Below are 17700 nucleotides of genomic sequence, written 5' to 3' on the forward strand. Positions count from 1 at the left end.
TCTGAGCTATTTCTTAGTGGTGACTTTTATTTCCAATCCATGATTCTATTAGGTTATGTTTTTGTAATGTAACATACTGTAGAAGCAGTGATTTCTGTGATTAAGAGCTCATTGTTCAAGCTCTTTTGCCATAAAATTGGTCCCTTGGTATGAGGCAATGCTGTATAGGATCCCATGCCAATAAGTCAGAGTTTCTCTTTGTCTCAAGATGATAATGTTCTCAGGGGCCCTGCAGCAGACAAGGAAGACAAACTTCTATCTGAGGTAGATGTCAATTCCAGTAAGAATGAATTGCTGCACATTCCAGGGTAGAAAGGGTCCATTATATTCAATCTGGCACCAGAGGTCTCTTTGAGGAATGGTGCTGAGATAAAGGACTCAGACTTGTTTTCTTCTGCTGGCAGGTTTATAGGTGGTGATAGTGAACATATGTCCTTGAGCCCGCATATGGTTTACAACCCTGCTACCATGTGCACTCTCTTCCTGGGCCCACTGTACAAGCATAAGAGATTATAAGGAAAGAGGCTGGTAGACATAGACTAGAAATATTCTGTCCAGCTCATTGTCACTCTCTTTTGACTCTAATTTTCCCAAATTTGTCCTTCAAATATCTGGACCAAACTGGTAAACCATCCATGCTTGCCTAGGCGTCATTGTATATTGGTACATAGGGCCATTTCCCCCCAAAATGACCAGTGTGCATGGCATATCATTCTTCCCATTGGGAAGATATTTCTTCCATCTCACAGTCTTCAGGGCTAGCCCTGAAAATGGATTGTGGTTTGAAAGTAGTCTGTTTTCCTCTAGTAACAACTTACCTGTAAAATAGAGCTAAATTAGTATCCACCTTTGTCAGTGAGACTTAGAGAACCCTCTAGGAGACTATAGGTGAAAAGCTGAAGGAGAGGTAGCAGTCAAACAGAGGTGGGTAACATGAGAGTCTGGGCTTCTTGTTTATATATCTTACTTATGACTTCTGGAACTTCAAGGACTCCCATCCCAAGTATATCATTTCTATTGTGTGATGAATTGCTGCTATATGCACCCAAAATTATGAGTCTCTGACTATAATGATACTTATTAATTGATGTCACATGGTCAGGCACCTGACCTTGGCTGGTGCCCAATACTACAAGGATTTGCTTCTTGCTTCATGCTACAGATGACAAGACTTTGCATAACTAGAGAACTTACTAGAAATATATATTCTTGAGCTCTAAGTCAGACCTACTAACCAGAAATACGAATGCACAATAAAGTTTAAGAACTGACTTATAAGAATATCCTTGCAGACCAATGATTACTGAAACCCTAAATGTTTCACTGATGTGGCAACCTCCAAGTTTTTGAAGACTTAATCTCTCATCTCCAAAGCATCCAGAAATCTTGTTCATCATCAGGTCCAATTAGCTTGGTGGACCTCAACTCTAAACATTCTGGAGTTTATCCTGAGTTTTTGTTTTCAATATTCATATTTTTTTCAAATATTTTCAATGGACTTTTTTAGTGTTGTCTGATATTGTCTCACTTCTGCAGTGTTTTTGCAGAAATGAATTTTTGAGTCTTATTCCCTCACCTCTTTAACAATGTTAAATAGAAGTATGTAAAAGTTTTTACATGTTATCACATTATTCCTATTTAATTTAGTGTAAATTCATTTAGAGGAATTTGTTAGCTTTTCATTCTTCGCGTTTGTTAGAATTTTGATTTCCCAGGTTCATTTCGTGTGGTATGTGGCAGTAATTAGAGCAGTAATTTTTTCTCTATAGTTCTCTCTTTCTCATAACCCATCTTGTATACTGGATTTATTTATTTATTTTAAAAGATTTTATTTATTTTATTCATGAGAGACACAGGGAGAGAGAGAGAGGCAGAGACACAGGCAGAGGGAGAAGCAGGCTCCACGCAGGGAGCGGGATGTGGGACTCCATCCTAGGTCTCCAGGATCTCACCCTGGGCTGAAGCCAGCGCTAAATCGCTGAGGCACTCGAGCTGCCCTGTATACTGGATTTAAGTGCCTCCAAAGAATCCACAAGATCCATAATGTAGAGCCCATTCTGAAAGTGTCAGCTTGGAGCTCCTATCCTACAATGACACTGAGGATATGGTAAATTCAAATGCCATGCCAGAAGTAGACTGTTTTCCCAGTCTTGGTTGGGTTTTTGTCCACCTACTTCCCAGATTCATCATTTCTAATAAACCATAATTTTAGGCTTATTTTAGCTCCTTTCACTATCAGTGGAAATCCTCTTCAGCTGTGTTTTAAGAGGTGAGCCTATCTGTTGACCTCCACCCCATCTTATATAGTGCAGTTTCCATTTTTATTACTTTGACAGATTGAACTTCAGGTTTTTCTAGCTTACACTGATGCTCTAAACCCAGGAAGTACGTGACTTTACCTTCTATTAATTGCTTTACATTTACATTCTATATTTGGTAGTTGGAAATGCTTATTTTGCTGAACATTTAAAATCTCTTTACATGTATTTATATATCATTGCTACACATTTTGATGTAAGAGGTATGTATCAGAGAAATCAACATTTAAAGGTGTCAGTGTAAGAGTGATCTTAACCATGTTTTATTTTTTTCCTTTTTGATGCCTAAAAATAAACTTTTAAGCAAGGCAGAAAACATGTTCAAGATGAAGAAACCACACACCAATACTAGATGATACACCTAGAATACCTAACTAAAAGATAATATCAATAATAGCTAGGCTATCCTAGATGATAGAACTCCTAGTGTCTTCCCCTTCCTTTGAAACTATAAAGCAGGGGAAATTATTTTAGCTAGATAACATCCTGCACAATGGCCAAGCAGTAGCTGGGAATTACATTAATATGTATTAGTTTTGAGTGAAATTGTGTTTTCTACAGTATTTCCTTATTATCCAGCAGATCAGGTCCAAAAATCTGTTCTTCTTCAATATTTTCCATGAACTATCTGCTCCTTCCTAACCAAACATGTATCAAATTATTCTGTGACATTTCATCAAGCAGTACTACTCCTTTCTCCTGAAGACAAAACATACTTCCTGCTACTGTAATGGCATTGCTTTTTCTGGCTTGTCTTTCCATGGCATTCTGTAACATCTTTTCTTATCTATCTGTATCGTTCACATCCTCCACAAACCAGCCAACTTCAATCTTCTGTACTAAGTCTTCCAACTTTTTACGAGTCCCATGGTCGTTTGGTCTATTCCGCTTACGTTGCATTCATTTTTCTGTCCTGAGTTTTTATTTTTAACATTTTACCTCTGCATGTATTGGCACCCTATTTGAAATTTAAACACCTTGAGAAGAAAAAATGTGTCTTAACTTCCTTGAATATTCCACAGTGCCTGGTCAAATGCAAAACACTTTGTTGATGGTCTGATTTGATGAGAGGTCTAGGGACATAACAATCATATGCACATTATTATTTTCTCCCTTGGTAGCTTCACCATACCCTACCCTTTCTTTTGTTTGTTCATAGATAACCATGTGGTTTCTATCAGGAATAATTGGAAGGAAGGATTGAAATTGTTTCATCTTTATTTTTTTAAAGATCTATTTATTTATTTGAGGGGAGGGAGTATAAATAGGGGTGGGGGAGTAGGCAGACAGAGAAGGAGAGAATCTAAAGCTGACTCGGTGTTAAGTGTGTAGCCCTACACTGGGCTCAATCTAATGACTCTGGGATCATAACCTGAGCTGAAATCAAGAGTCAGCCATTTAGCTAAGTGACCCACATAAGTGCCCCTGTTTCCTCTTTAGTTGAGGTAGTAGCCCATTTTTCCACCATACATCATCATTTTGATATTCAGAAATAATATTTGGTTATACAACTTTTAAGTTTCAAGCATTCCACATATCAATTATCAGTCAATAGTTAAGTATTGTCTCTGACTTCTTGCTTTAAAGCAAACTATGCTAGACATTTTATATCTTTACTATACAGAAAACATAGTCATAACGTTAACATTGATGTTAAAACTATACAATTAAATTATATTTATAAGAATAATTCACAAAATTAAAATAAGATCCTATGTATCATTTCCAATATTTTCTATGCATTCTTATATTTTATGAAAAAGATATATAGGGAATATATATATATATATCAATGGTAATTGCATAGCATATAACTTGGAAGACTCCAGAGAAAATGGAAAGAATAATATTTGGGACAAAGTTTAAAGTACGTTATACTCTTAAGTGAATCAACTGGTATATTTTCTACATGATTCGTGTCTTCTAAATGTCTAAGAATTGCGAGAAAAAAGAAATTCAGTGAATTTCAGGCAATTTATATAATGGTGTTCCAGTTTTTGCAGTGTAAGCAAGCAATGGTAAAATGTGTTATCTTCCTCATTATGCCGACTTAATGTATTAGTTTGTAGCATATGGCATGTGAGCCTCATGATAGGAGAATAAGCTTAGGTTTTTATTCCGTCTACCAATAGGTGCCAGCATTCATTCAGTTCCCTCCAGGCATGGTAATTGTTCACAAAACAGCAGGAAGCACATCTACACTCATGGCAATGGCTGAGAAATTGAGTTCATCTCACATTTTTCTTTCAAGCTTTTATTACACCGTGTATTTCAGAGTAGTGACTTGATTTTTATGCAATTTAATCCTCTTGCTGTGAGCATCATCTTTGAGAACTTATGATCTTTCAGTTCATTCTTCATTCAATAATGTGTTTATGTGCTCTGTATACAGCATTATTTTGATACCAACCATTCTGTCAAATGTTCCAAAATGAATCAATTCATACAAACTGGGCCAAATAAATCAGTCCTCAGAAATATGCTATCAATTCCATTACACAAGTGAAAGGTAGAAACACTGTATTTCAGTAAAAAGTAGAATTGTAGACACTAAAATATGCATTACTAACATAGCAACCCTCTTATTTTGGTATTTACTGCTTCTAACTGATTCTTTTTTGGATAGTAATTACCATAATATAATTTAAGTTCTGACTGGGATATGGAATGTCTCCATAAGTTTGGCCATTTCAGGTAAAACATCATAGAAGAGGTTTCAGACTACCAAAATATAGTATTATCATATTAGGATATCTAAAAGATCAGAGAGATAGAAAGAAATAAGTATTTTCTATACGTGAAATTTGAGGAACAAAACAAACAGAGGGGAGAAGAGAGAGGAAGGCAAACCAAGAACAGACTCTAAACTACAGAGAACAAACTGATGGTTACCAGAGGGCAGATAGGTGGGGCATGGGTGAAATAGGCCATGGGGATTAAGGAGGGCACCTGTGATGAGCACCAGGTATTGTATGGAAAGTGTTGAATCACTACATTGCTTGAAACTAATATTACACTGTATCTTAACTAACTGGAATTTAAATAAAAACTTCAAAAAAAATAAAGTATTTTTTTAGAAATGAAGAGAAACTCCCAAAATCAATAATCATGTTTTAAACCTTACAAGAGTACCAATTATATTACTATAGCCATGCTATGTATCAAAACACACTCTTGGCAAAATCATTATATGACAATCAGGTTTTTGATCGCAAGCAGCAAAACCCAACTCTGACTCTCTTATGCAGGAAATAACACATTTTGGAAGACTGGTAGGTCTTGGAAACCACCAGAAGATTGGAGAATTTGACCAGAAGGTAAGCCAAAGCCAGGGGACATAAGGTTGTGGGAACCAGCCTCCTTTAAGAAGGACATACTCTTCAATTACAACTAAGATAACTGCAAATTTATGAACTTCAAGCAAACCAACCTTTTCAGTATCTGTTCATTCATTAGTCACTTAGTTACGTGCTTTCCTATGGTTTCCAACAGCTTCATTTTTACAATCACTTTTTAACATACATTAACATTGTGAGGTACATAAGGTACATATGATTTTCTATATTTTATAGACAAAGATAATAATATCTAAAATGTTTAACTTGCTTGTGTGGTTAAAACTCAGTATTTGACCAAGATTGAGTGTTCTTTCTACTACATTTATTTATTTATTTTTTTTTTCTAAATTTTTTATTTATTTATGATAGTCACAGAGAGAGAGAGAGAGAGGCAGAGACACAGGCAGAGGGAGAAGCAGGCTCCATGCACCGGGAGCCCGACGTGGGATTCGATCCCGGGTCTCCAGGATCGCGCCCTGGGCCAAAGGCAGGCGCCAAACCGCTGCGCCACCCAAGGATCCCCTCTTTCTACTACATTTATATAGGTATATTTCTATATTTTCCTTTCTGACTTGCTTTCCTTAAGTAATGTCGGACAAAATGTATAATTAACTAATACAGTTCTTGTATTTCAATTTTTTATATGTTAACAAATGCTACTCGTGAAAAGAATGAAAAATACATAATGTGACTTGGGGACATATGTTTACTCAGTGTGAATTATTTCCTAAAATACCTATTGCGGTCAGGATTCAAAATTGCTAATGAAAACTGTCTTGTTTGAGGTTAAATTTAGCTGATTCCCAACAGTTGTTTTCATATTTTTACCCACTTTAGAATGAATTCTAGAGCAAAATAAATTAGCTTATTTCAGTCTTCATTTTCTAAAATAATTTCTGAAGATAATTTTGAATATTACATATACAAAGACTTGAACCGATTGCAGATTGATCATCTTTACTTTTATAAGCTTGGATTTCCAGAGTTCTCTACTTTATAATCTGTGACCCAAGCCCATGACTTATGTGGAGTTAGTTTAGAAGTAAAGAAAACTGGGATCCCTGGGTGGCGCAGCGGTTTGGAGCCTGCCTTTGGCCCAGGGCGCGATCCTGGAGACCCGGGATCGAATCCCACGTCAGGCTCCCGGTGCATGGAGCCTGCTTCTCCCTCTGCCTGTGTCTCTGCCTCTCTCTCTCTCTCTCTCTCTCTGTGACTATCATTAATAAAAAAAAATCTTTAAAAAAAAAAAAAAAGAAGTAAAGAAAACTACTTAAGAGCTCTCTGGAGTAGCTGTGTGCCATGTAGGGTGTACCATTTTCATCTACAAAACTGATTATGCTTTAAGTGCTGGGTAGTGGGGTAGAGGCACAGAACTTTCCAACTGCTTCTGCTACATGAGAATTTTTTTCACTGTTTTGTTCCCAAAATCCTCGGGTTTGAACTGCTTGGAATTCTTTTGCAGCCATTTTCACACCTTTGTACTGTAACAAAATAGTTACCAGTGCTAGCCAGGACATCTGTCCTCAGCAAAGACATTATAGGTCAGCTAAACTGTCATGTAAAACATCTGCTGAAGTAGAGAAAACCAGCATAATAAGGAATATGCAACATTTAAGTATGGTTGAAATGTTTCACATTCAAAATGATTTTTATTATCCAGATATTTGGAAAAAAAAAAAGACTGTCTTTTGTAATTATATGAAAGTTAGTGAAAGGATTGCTTTATGTTGGTCACTTTTAAGGATACCTCAAGGCTAACATGATTTTGTGGATATAACATCCATCTCTTGGGAAAGTATTAAACTATTTGTGTCAACAACAGTCTTAGATTTATTTTGAAACAAAGTAATACCTTGAACATTGCTAGGATTGTAAACAATGGCCAATTAGCTTGGTTTGTTTAGTAGGTGAGAATCAGCTTTTCTTTCAACATCTATGGAGGAGTTATCAAATTATGTAATTGAAACTTGCTTAAATGAGAAAATTTGTATGATGTATTAAGAATCCTATCTGGCATCTATTAAGCTCCCATATTATTCAAAAGGAAATAAATATATCACGAGCTGCTCGTGATTTTATATCCTACATTGTTCTTAAAGCTACTTGAGAAGCAAATAGGACACATTTGTTAAATTCTCATCCCAAATTGTCCTCCCATCACAGTGGGAATAAAAGAATAAATTGTGTTTATAGTACAATACAGGTGAAGTAAGAAAATAGAGGTATAATAATTTTGGTACTTAAGACATCAGAAAGAGTATAATCATAGACTTTTTTTTTCAACATAGTAAATGAGATAAATAGTAAATAAAATAATGTTTTGGTGAAGTTTCAAATAATAGCTCCTTCTCCAAATTCCTCATGGTCCTTCACATTAGATATATCATTTTCCATCTTTCTGGAAAAGGCAAACTATTGTATTGCTATACTCCAGGACAAAGTATATATAGTTGGAGCAACATTTCACAGCCTATATATTCTTTTTGATATGAAGTGGCCATCATGCATTATCTGCTTGCTGAGGGAGATGAGGCAGGCTGGTGAATATCACCCAGATAAGTCAAAGTATATTGAAAATAATAAAAGACAGTATCTCTAGCTTCTGTTTCTGTACATGCCATACAATAGCCGGAAAGAAACAAATTTTTGAATTGCAAGCAGTTTTCCACCAAACATAAGTGCAACCCCATCTTTATTTCAGGTTACCTAAACACTGTCACCAGTCTTCTGCTTGAACATGTAGATCAATAGGAAAATTACTACCTCATAAGATACCCCATTCAGTTTCTTTTCTATGAAGTTACTTTTAAATGAGTCTCATTGCTCTGGGTGCTAGGTCTTTTATACATTCAAAAGAGATGTGATGTATTCCTTCTAACCTCATCTACTTCATACAAAGTCTTCGCTTTTCCAGGTAAGTATACTCTCACTTTTACAGGTTATATTCCCTATAATGCTTTCTAGACCCTCTCTAATATCTAGCAAAGTATTTGGCATTTATCAGCATGCTGGTATATGATAAGTTGAAATTAAACTAATTGCTCTCTTCAACATGTAATTGCCAATGTTCTTTGTAAAAAAAGTATCCAGAATTGAACACTAGGTATGTAGAACATAGTGGAGTATTGCTTCACTTGATCTAAAAGTAATAATTCTCTTATTTTTTAAATATTATTTATTTATTTATTTATTTATTTATTTATTTATTTGAGAGAGACAGAGAGAGCGTAAGTGAGGGCGGGGGAGGCAGAGAGAGAAGGACAAGCAGACTCTGCACTAAGCAGGGAGCCCTCCGTGGGGCTCCATCCCAGGACCCTGAGATCATAACCTGAGCCGAAGGCAGACACTTAACCCACTAAGCCACCAAGATGCCCCGAAAAGCCATAATTCTTTTAATTGATTATTCATTGCATTAGAATTTGAGGCATCAAATGATATCATTCTCATATAGACAGAATTATTTCCACAGATATTTTTGTTAGATTTTGCCTTCCACATTCTCTACTTACCTTCCTGAATTTGTTTTAATTATAATTGAAATCTGCATTATTCATTTTGTCTCAATATTTATACCCATTATTTCAGTATGTCAGAGTGTACTTAAAAATTTTCGACCTACCTATGTACTCTTAAGTTTGGCTTTATGCAAAGGACCATTATTTGAAGGAAGAACAATTATAGAAAATTACCTAGCAGTTTTAATTGAAATCTCCCAGTACAGAGCCATGAACTCAGAAATTCTTGCTAGCATTCATATTGAGAATCTCAATTATTAATTCAGGCAAGTTGAAGATAAATTTCTGTGCCTCAGCTACTTTTCTGTTCCTCAGCTACTATAGTACAGGATGTGCTATAAATCCTCATACTACATTCCCATTCTGAAACATCTCACTGCTACTTAACACAGAAACATTCATGTTGCCCAATCCATCGGTGTCCCAAACTATTATCTGATGGCAACTGCTACTGAAGTGACACCTATGTGGTACCACCCTCTCTCCTAATATCTGTAACTTGAACTTTCCCTTAAAATCCTCTTCTGTGTGGCTGTGTGGCTGTCTAACTCCTGTATGGGTCTGTATGGCCCAGACAGCACCATACCCCACCAAACACCAGTTCTGATTTTTAAAAGTCATCATAATAAAGAAAATATTTCAAGATGCTTCTTTTTAGGGTATTTTTATGGTAAGATTTCTGTACTCAGAAGAATCTTTGAATGAGAAATTTATTTCATGCTATTTAGGACTCTAGTTTGTTTAAGTCTGGGTTAGAACTGTTTTGGTTTTGGGGTTTTGAATTGATTTGGGTCGTGCAGTACAGAATACCCAATTTCTAGGGAATCATATGCAGGAAGAGATACAATTCTGCCTTTATTCATTCTTCAGTGTTTTTCATGGCCCTGGAAATGCTGTGTCGATTTTTATATGATTATTATAGCAAACATCTGGAATACCAGATGTGAGCAGACACATTCAGGGGCATTTAATCTATACATTTAAGAATGAGTCAAGTTAATCAGAAAACTCATTTCATTTCTGAAAATGAGTTAGATAAGCCAAATCAATAGTAAAAGTCTATACAATCTGGAAGACAAAAGATTTAAAAAGAGACCATATGGCACTTAAGACAAGAAATTGTACGTGACTCTGTGTGTGTGTGTGTGTGTGTGTGTGTGTGTGTGTGTGTCCATACAGAAATACAAACTTTTTTGCAAGTCATATATATCCCTGAGAAAAGAAAGTTACTAAATATTCCAAAAAAATAATACTTGCTTATATTATCTTAACTCCATTAATTATATACTAATTGCATTTAGGAACATGGATCAGACACAAATATTTTAGTAAATATGTCTGAAGAATTATACTGTATATTTAATACACTATATTTTAAGTTTCAGAGAGATTTTTACCTTCATCACTTATCTTCTGATTACTGAAACTTATATTAATAAAGTATATGAATATATATGATCAATAAATGCATATATTATGTAAACTTTGACCGTCTTTCAGAAATTCTACTAATAGAGATTTAATTTAAGGAGGCATTTCATTTGAGCATATTTAGTGCTTAAGTTATCAAACAACGATGACTGCTAAAAGTATTAAGCAACTCTGGTTTTAGAAGAAAAAAAGATTATATATGCCATCTTGAGATATTTGGAGACAGCTAAATTCACATATGAGGAAACTTGTCCATGATCAAGACTCGGGGATTTAGAATTTCATAATTCAACTCTGCTCATTATGGAAACAAAGATGAGACTTTTCTTCATGTCAACCAGTCCATTAAAATATTACCCCATTTTTTCTTGCAATATTTTATAAGGATTTATTTTCATACTTGAGTATGTAAAAGAACCTCCTTGAGAGTTAGCCAAATACAGATTTCTGTGTCCCACAGACCTAAGAAATAAAAATTTCTAGTTCTTGAGACTCCAAAATCTGTATTTTCATAAGCACTTCAGAAAATTTTGATGTTACTATACTGTCTCTGGTGTTCATATAAATGTAGAATATGTAAATTATCATAAATGCACAAAGTCATTTGCATAATCCATATATTTTATTCATCTCATGTGGCTTATATTCTGGTGTAGATGCTTCATTTTGTTTTTTCAGTAGATACCAGTTGAGAGTCTACTATGTTTCAACCCTGTACTAAGTCTGGTAATACAAAGATGAAGACCTTTTCCTAAAGGGATTTCGAATCTAATAAAAAAGACACCTAATTTAACAAATACTGATATTGAAGCTTGGTAAACAGAAAAATAAACACAGCATAGTGGTGGCAGAATGGATATTTTAAATTTGAGGTTTTAGAGAAAAGCAGAAAGGAGGATGTCTCTTCCACCTCTCAGACGGGTCAGAGAGTTATTTTGTAGAAGTAATGCCTGAGCTAGAGCCTGAAAGAAATAGGAACAAATTGGGTTAGGTGTTCTATTCAGAGGGAACAGCATGAACAAATGTAGAGAGGTGTAATGTACTTCAGAAGTAGAGAGTGTAATTGGGAAATAATTGGAAAGGAAGGTGCGGGGAGGTTTGTACTGATCAATGAAGTGCCTTTAAATCATGGTGAAATATGTGGATATTAGCTTGTAGGCAATGGAACCATTGCAGGATTTTAAGAAGACTAATATGATCAGACTCGTGTTTTAGAAAAAAAATCAATTAAGTGACAGTATGATGAAATTGGAGGCAGAGACCATTTAATACTTCAGAAAACAAAAAGCAGGGGCTTGAAGGATTGCAGTAATCATGGGGGTGAAAAGAGAAATCTTTTCATGATTTTACAATTCTATAATACAATGAACTTAGTTAATGTATAAAAGCAGCCCCAATCCAATTGGAAAAAACACAGAGGTCTTCAGAATGAAAATAAGTGATCATGCACAAAATATATAGGTAATATAAGACCTGGATAGAAAACACAATAATTAAATTGACTGTACCAGAGGCCTGTAGAAATTTAAAGCTACAGTAAAGCCTAGAATCATCTTGTCCAAACCAAAGAGAGCTAGTTGTACTTGTGGATTGCAGGATGCGTGATGAGGGACCGAGGTGGGTTCACCGAAAAACTCTGAGCCTGACGCTGAAGGTTTCTGCCCTGTTGCAGGGACCCAAAGAGCCATTTGTCTACTTTAAAAAGGAATTGCTGTAATGAAAAAGAGTGAGGAGTTTGAGTTGGTTATAGTGTTCGACCTTACAAAGAAACATAATAGTAAAGTCAACATTTTTACTTTTTATTTCCTGTATTTGTCTCTTTAAAGGGATTATGGAGATTATTTTCATACTGATAGCAGTCTTTACAGACTTCTTGCAAGGATTAAAAAATAAGTGATTGAGTTTAATTATAAGAATGTTCATGTTTCATGTAACAACAATTTTTTCATGAATCTCTGTTTTAGATTATATTAATCATATGCAAACCCTGACATACATGTTACTGTCTATTCACATACATGAACATATATACACACATATACATGTGCATGCATGTATTTATATATGTCTGTACATAAAAAACATGCAGATATTTATGCACATATTGAATGTAAAATACATAGTTTATATTTTCTTTGTACCACAAGTACTGTCTAGTGTGCTGGACAAAAACAGCATATATATATGTGTGTGTGTCATACATACATATCATTCAGTGAAATATATATATCTTTCAATAATAACAAAGAAAAATGTCAGTATGTTTTTTTATATTCAAATTTACCTCTTGTTGTTTTCCTAATTCTGGAAAAAAGCAAAAGAGAATAAAAACAGTTTTACTACTTAATGAATAGTTAACAAACACACATATATGTATTTAATCTGGCAGCGACAAATGTTACACATTTTATTATCATAAAAAAATTATATTTTCATTATGAGGCTCTTTAAATATACTTTTGGCAAACACACGTGTATTTATTCTGTAAAATGGCTTTTATTTATTTATTATTATTTTTTTGTAAAATGGCTTTTAAAGTATAGTTTTAACCTAAAGTTTAGGGCATAGTCACAATTTACTGGTATAAAATAATGTTAAATGTGAAATCTATTCTCATCAAAACCAATCTAGTTTTTCACTCTATTTTAAAATCTTGAGATAAAAGAGTAAATCAGAATGAAAATTCCATGTATTTTATATTATTTATGATGATGTTGAGAATGTCATTTTCACAAACATTAAGATTTACATATTCTCTTGGTTTTAAGAAAGTCTGTAATAATGGTGCATTGAATTTCATAATTTAGAATATTGTCAGTAACAGGAAGACTTGAGCCCCAAATTATCTAATGTAGTGGTATCCAATATTAACATACGTACAACATTAGCTTTTGGAGGTTTTTTTAAACAGTCATCGATAGAACCCACACAAAGTCTAACACATGTATTTAGATACCACAAAATTCAGCAGTTTTATGAAATATTAATGTAGTTTTGCAAGTCATTTTAAAATTCAGTGGTTAATAATTGATTAGTCTATAAAACAGATGTATTGCACAACAGCATCAACACTATATCAAATTTACTTGAAAAATTAAATTTGACCTAACCTCCTACTCTTTTTTTTTTTTTAAAGGGGAGAACAATTAAAGTAGTTCTTCTTCTTTTTTTTTTAATCCATGGCATTCTGAAACCTAAGTTCTCTCCGCTCATTCTCTTGTTCCTTATTAAAACCTAATGTAGCATGGAGACATCTTAGAGAAAAATAAAGGAAAGACATGATAATGATAAACCCAAAATGATAAATCATCGTTAATGAATAAATATACAATGAGGCGAGGTAAACACTTGGGAGAGGGAATCATAGCAAACTTTCTAGCCTGCCAGTTGCTCTAAAGGTAGTTGGTCACTAGAGTCAATATCTATAAAATTATCTTCAAATCCACAAAGCCAATCTTAATTTTGTGTTTTTTTTTTCTCCCTAGAATTCAGACAAAACTAAAGAGTGTTCATAGTATTAATTTTTAATTTCATAAGGATGGGGAGGATAATGTATCTTGACAGAATTAAGGCTCAGAAGTCAAGGAGGATTAGTCTAAAAAAGCCCACCAGTTTTTGCCACAAAGATTAGGTAAATATGGAAGATTTGCCTAAACATTCTATGACATCAGCAGATGGAATGCACCTGCCCTTATAACCCAAACCAAAGCAAACCAAAATCTCTCTCCCTTCCTCTCTCTGTCTCTCTCTGTCTCTCTCTGTATCTTTCTACCTCATCTGTCTCTGGTGCTCTGTCTCTATCTCTGTCCCTTTCTCTTCTCTCTCTCTCTCTCTCTCTCTCTCTCTCTCCCATTCTTGTGCGTGTGTGTGAGGGGTTAGATATCTTTCAATCCTTTGCCTCAACATTACATGCTGAGGCTGACTTTATTCTTTTTTTATTATGAAATAGTTGTTAAATAAAAAGTGTTAGATACGTGTGTAAATTATGAAGCATAATAGTAAATCTGTAAAGATCTGTGAACTCGCTCTCCATTTAAAGAAAGGGAACATTTCCAATTTAAAAAAAAAGATTTTATTAATGAGAGACACACAGAGAGAGGCAGAGACATAGGCAGAGGGAGAAGCAGGTTCCCTGCAAAGACCTGGATGCGGAACTCAATCCCAGACCAGGGATCATGCCCTGAGCCAAAGGCAGATGCTCAACCACTGAGCCACCCAGGCGTCCCAACATTTCCAATTCTTTTGTGGGTTTTTATCAGTCTATCTTTCTGCTTTTATTTCAGAAAAAGAAACTACACATGCACACATACACACACATTTTTAAATTAGTTTGTTTTATCAAGTTCTTTATTTTTGTAATGTATTTATTATTTAGATATGTACCACATTTTTTAAATGTTCAGTTTTTGCTTTATCATATAAAATGTTTTCATAATGTATATATACTTTTATCTTTACAATTTTGATTCCCATTGCTATAATGCAATGTTTCCAGTTGTATAATATTAAACACAACACTTCTCTGGCATTCTTTTTCATGTTTCCTGAGACAAAAGCACAAGGCTTACTTGTTTACAAGATGTCACTGAGTTATTTTCCAGAGCGATTATAATGGTTTTGACCCATAAGCAGTATTTGAGAGTTTCTGAGCAGAAGTGTGCTAGCATTTCTTATTCTTACAAATTTGAGCTCTTGCCAAGTTAATGGTTCAGAATATTATTTCATTGTAGTTTTGATTATAAATTTTGTGTTACTTAAGGTTGAGCCTATTTTCACATATTTATTCACTATTTGTACTATGATATACTTGTTTTTGACTTTTGACCATTTCTCTATTAGATTGTATTTTCACATTAGTTTTTGCTACCTTTTTTTTTCTATCATCTCATCCTTTGTTGATTAGATGTAAAGCAAATATTTTCTCCCAACTTGTGGGTTATTGTTTTTCCTTCCTGATGGTGCCCACACTTACTTTTAAAATAAGTCCTCAAAGGGGTTGCCTGGATGGCTCAGTTGGTAAAGCATGCAACTCTTGATCTTGGGGTCATGAGTTCAAGCCCCACATGGGACATTAGAGCTTACTTAAGAAAATAAATAAAATAAAATGTAAAAAATATATAATAAGTCCTGATGACATAAACTTCAAATAACTAAATGAAAGTGTTTTTCCTTAAAATTCCTGAAAGTCTTTGACAGTTCAAAGCAGCACAAGTCAGTAGATTACTGAACAGTAACTTGCGTGAATAAGAAAGACATTGTCTTCACTTTGTGGTGATGACTTGAGCAACATACAATATGGGGATGAACACAAAGATCTAACTTCAGATTACAGTAGCTATTCCTGAGATGTAGCAGAAGGAGAAAAACCCTTTAGATGTATTCGAATTATTTATATTAATATTATGAATTATTACAAAGAGTATGAGGAAGAGAAAAAGACAAGAGGTATTTGGAGACTAAAACTATGAATTTTTAAAACTGTTAGAACATATTTATCTAACAGTTATGCTGATCCTATTATTGTCCCAAGAGTATTAGTCCCAGAAAAATGATTGTAAATTATAGTTAAAAAATTTCAGATAAATTCAATGGAAGGCTTTCACAACCGTTGGTGACAAATATATATGAAATATTTAGGTTTCTTTAGATTATGGTAACAGCTTTGTCAATTTAAGTTTTGAAATCCCACAATTGAAATGAAGTGATATAAAGGTGTTTAGAAGAGCTCACATATCAATGTTGGAAGACAATTAATCATGACATTTTTGCACATGTATCAACTCCTGAATTTAACTGGAAGCATGTTGGTATAGCAAACAGCCATGGAAAATAGAAATAGTGTTCCCCTTCAGGGTTGTAGACAGGTTTGTTGGAATTTTTAAAAAGATAATGTTTCTCTCCTGGGAAAGTGTGGACCAGTTTGCTAGTGGCCCCTCTGAAAAGACTGGGGTTTCCTAAGCTCAGGGTTCTTTAACTGTGACACTATCACTGTGTGCAATCTCCAGCTCAGTGCAGCTCTGCTTCAACTTTATGGAACCTGGTTGGAGATTGAGGGAGCTGGAAGGGGCCTGGGGAACTGATACACTGTCTCCTGCTGGTGTGAAATAAAGTGATAGTGTCCTTTGTCTCTGACCCACGAGTCTCAAGTCTTCTGTCAGCATCTATGAAAATGTGGCAGGCTAACATATTAGTTTGCAAAAGAGTAATACCTCAGATCTTGCATGGTTCTTGGAATATAAAATGATGCTTTTTTCACTATCATTTCTTGGTAAATGCACACTTAAATGTCTATCACTGCTCCTCATTCTTATGGAACCTCCTAATGGTTCCTACAACAATAAAATGGCTTAGGAATTCTTGTGGAACTAGAGAAAAAATTATCCTGAGTGTGAATGTTTCTCGGTTATCCTATACCAGTTTCTTTCAAAATTGTTATTGTAGTAAATCTTCAAACCCAAAGAGTAGAATTTTCTAAGATGACTGGTGTGGTGAGGAGAAATGTAACATGGTTCTGACCACTTAGAACTACCTTAAGTCAGAAAAGTTATTATTTACATCTTCTTTGTACAAAGGATGTTGAATCTAGCATCAAAATTTGTAATGGACCAAGATAAATACTAAAATATATTGAGTTTAATTGTGGGAAATGTGAGACTTCTAGTTTATATACATGTGTACCCTAAACAAGAGATAAGGAGATTTCAGGGAAATCTCTCTTACTTTTGCTTTAGTAAGAAACACATAAAAAGTTCTTAAATAAGTAATCCATACTTTATAATATATAATAAAAGAGGTTTAATTATGGATATGAATTATATTTTCTATTTAGTCTTTCAATGTGACTGGATGCTTATGCAGGATGTTGTAAGAAGGATTTCCTACAGATGGCATATAATGATTCATAAGATCACTTCCAACTCTAAGACTCAATGATTTTACAACTTTTTATAGAAATTTTAAAAAATCTACACAAGTATTTCTAATTATATGTTTTTCTAACAATCTAATTGCAAGTTTATATTTTATGCATCACTAGAATAATTCTACTAATGGAATCCTCTTGTACTTAATGTGTCACAAGATTCTTCAGTTTCATC

At 34.3% G+C, this 17700-nt stretch overlaps 1 long non-coding RNA gene across 1 annotated transcript in view; it reads left to right on the top strand.

Annotated features, from left to right (window-relative positions):
* LOC111091645 overlaps window positions 1-17700 on the top strand; it is a 54469-nt gene that overhangs the window by 17343 nt on the left and 19426 nt on the right. The window contains exon 2 of the long non-coding RNA XR_005376358.1: window positions 5567-5635. This is a non-coding gene — a long non-coding RNA (uncharacterized LOC111091645). The remainder of the gene's footprint in view (window positions 1-5566; window positions 5636-17700) is intronic.

This window comes from Canis lupus, chromosome 22 (assembly GCF_011100685.1).
Source record: "Canis lupus familiaris isolate Mischka breed German Shepherd chromosome 22, alternate assembly UU_Cfam_GSD_1.0, whole genome shotgun sequence".
NCBI lineage: Eukaryota > Metazoa > Chordata > Mammalia > Carnivora > Canidae > Canis > Canis lupus.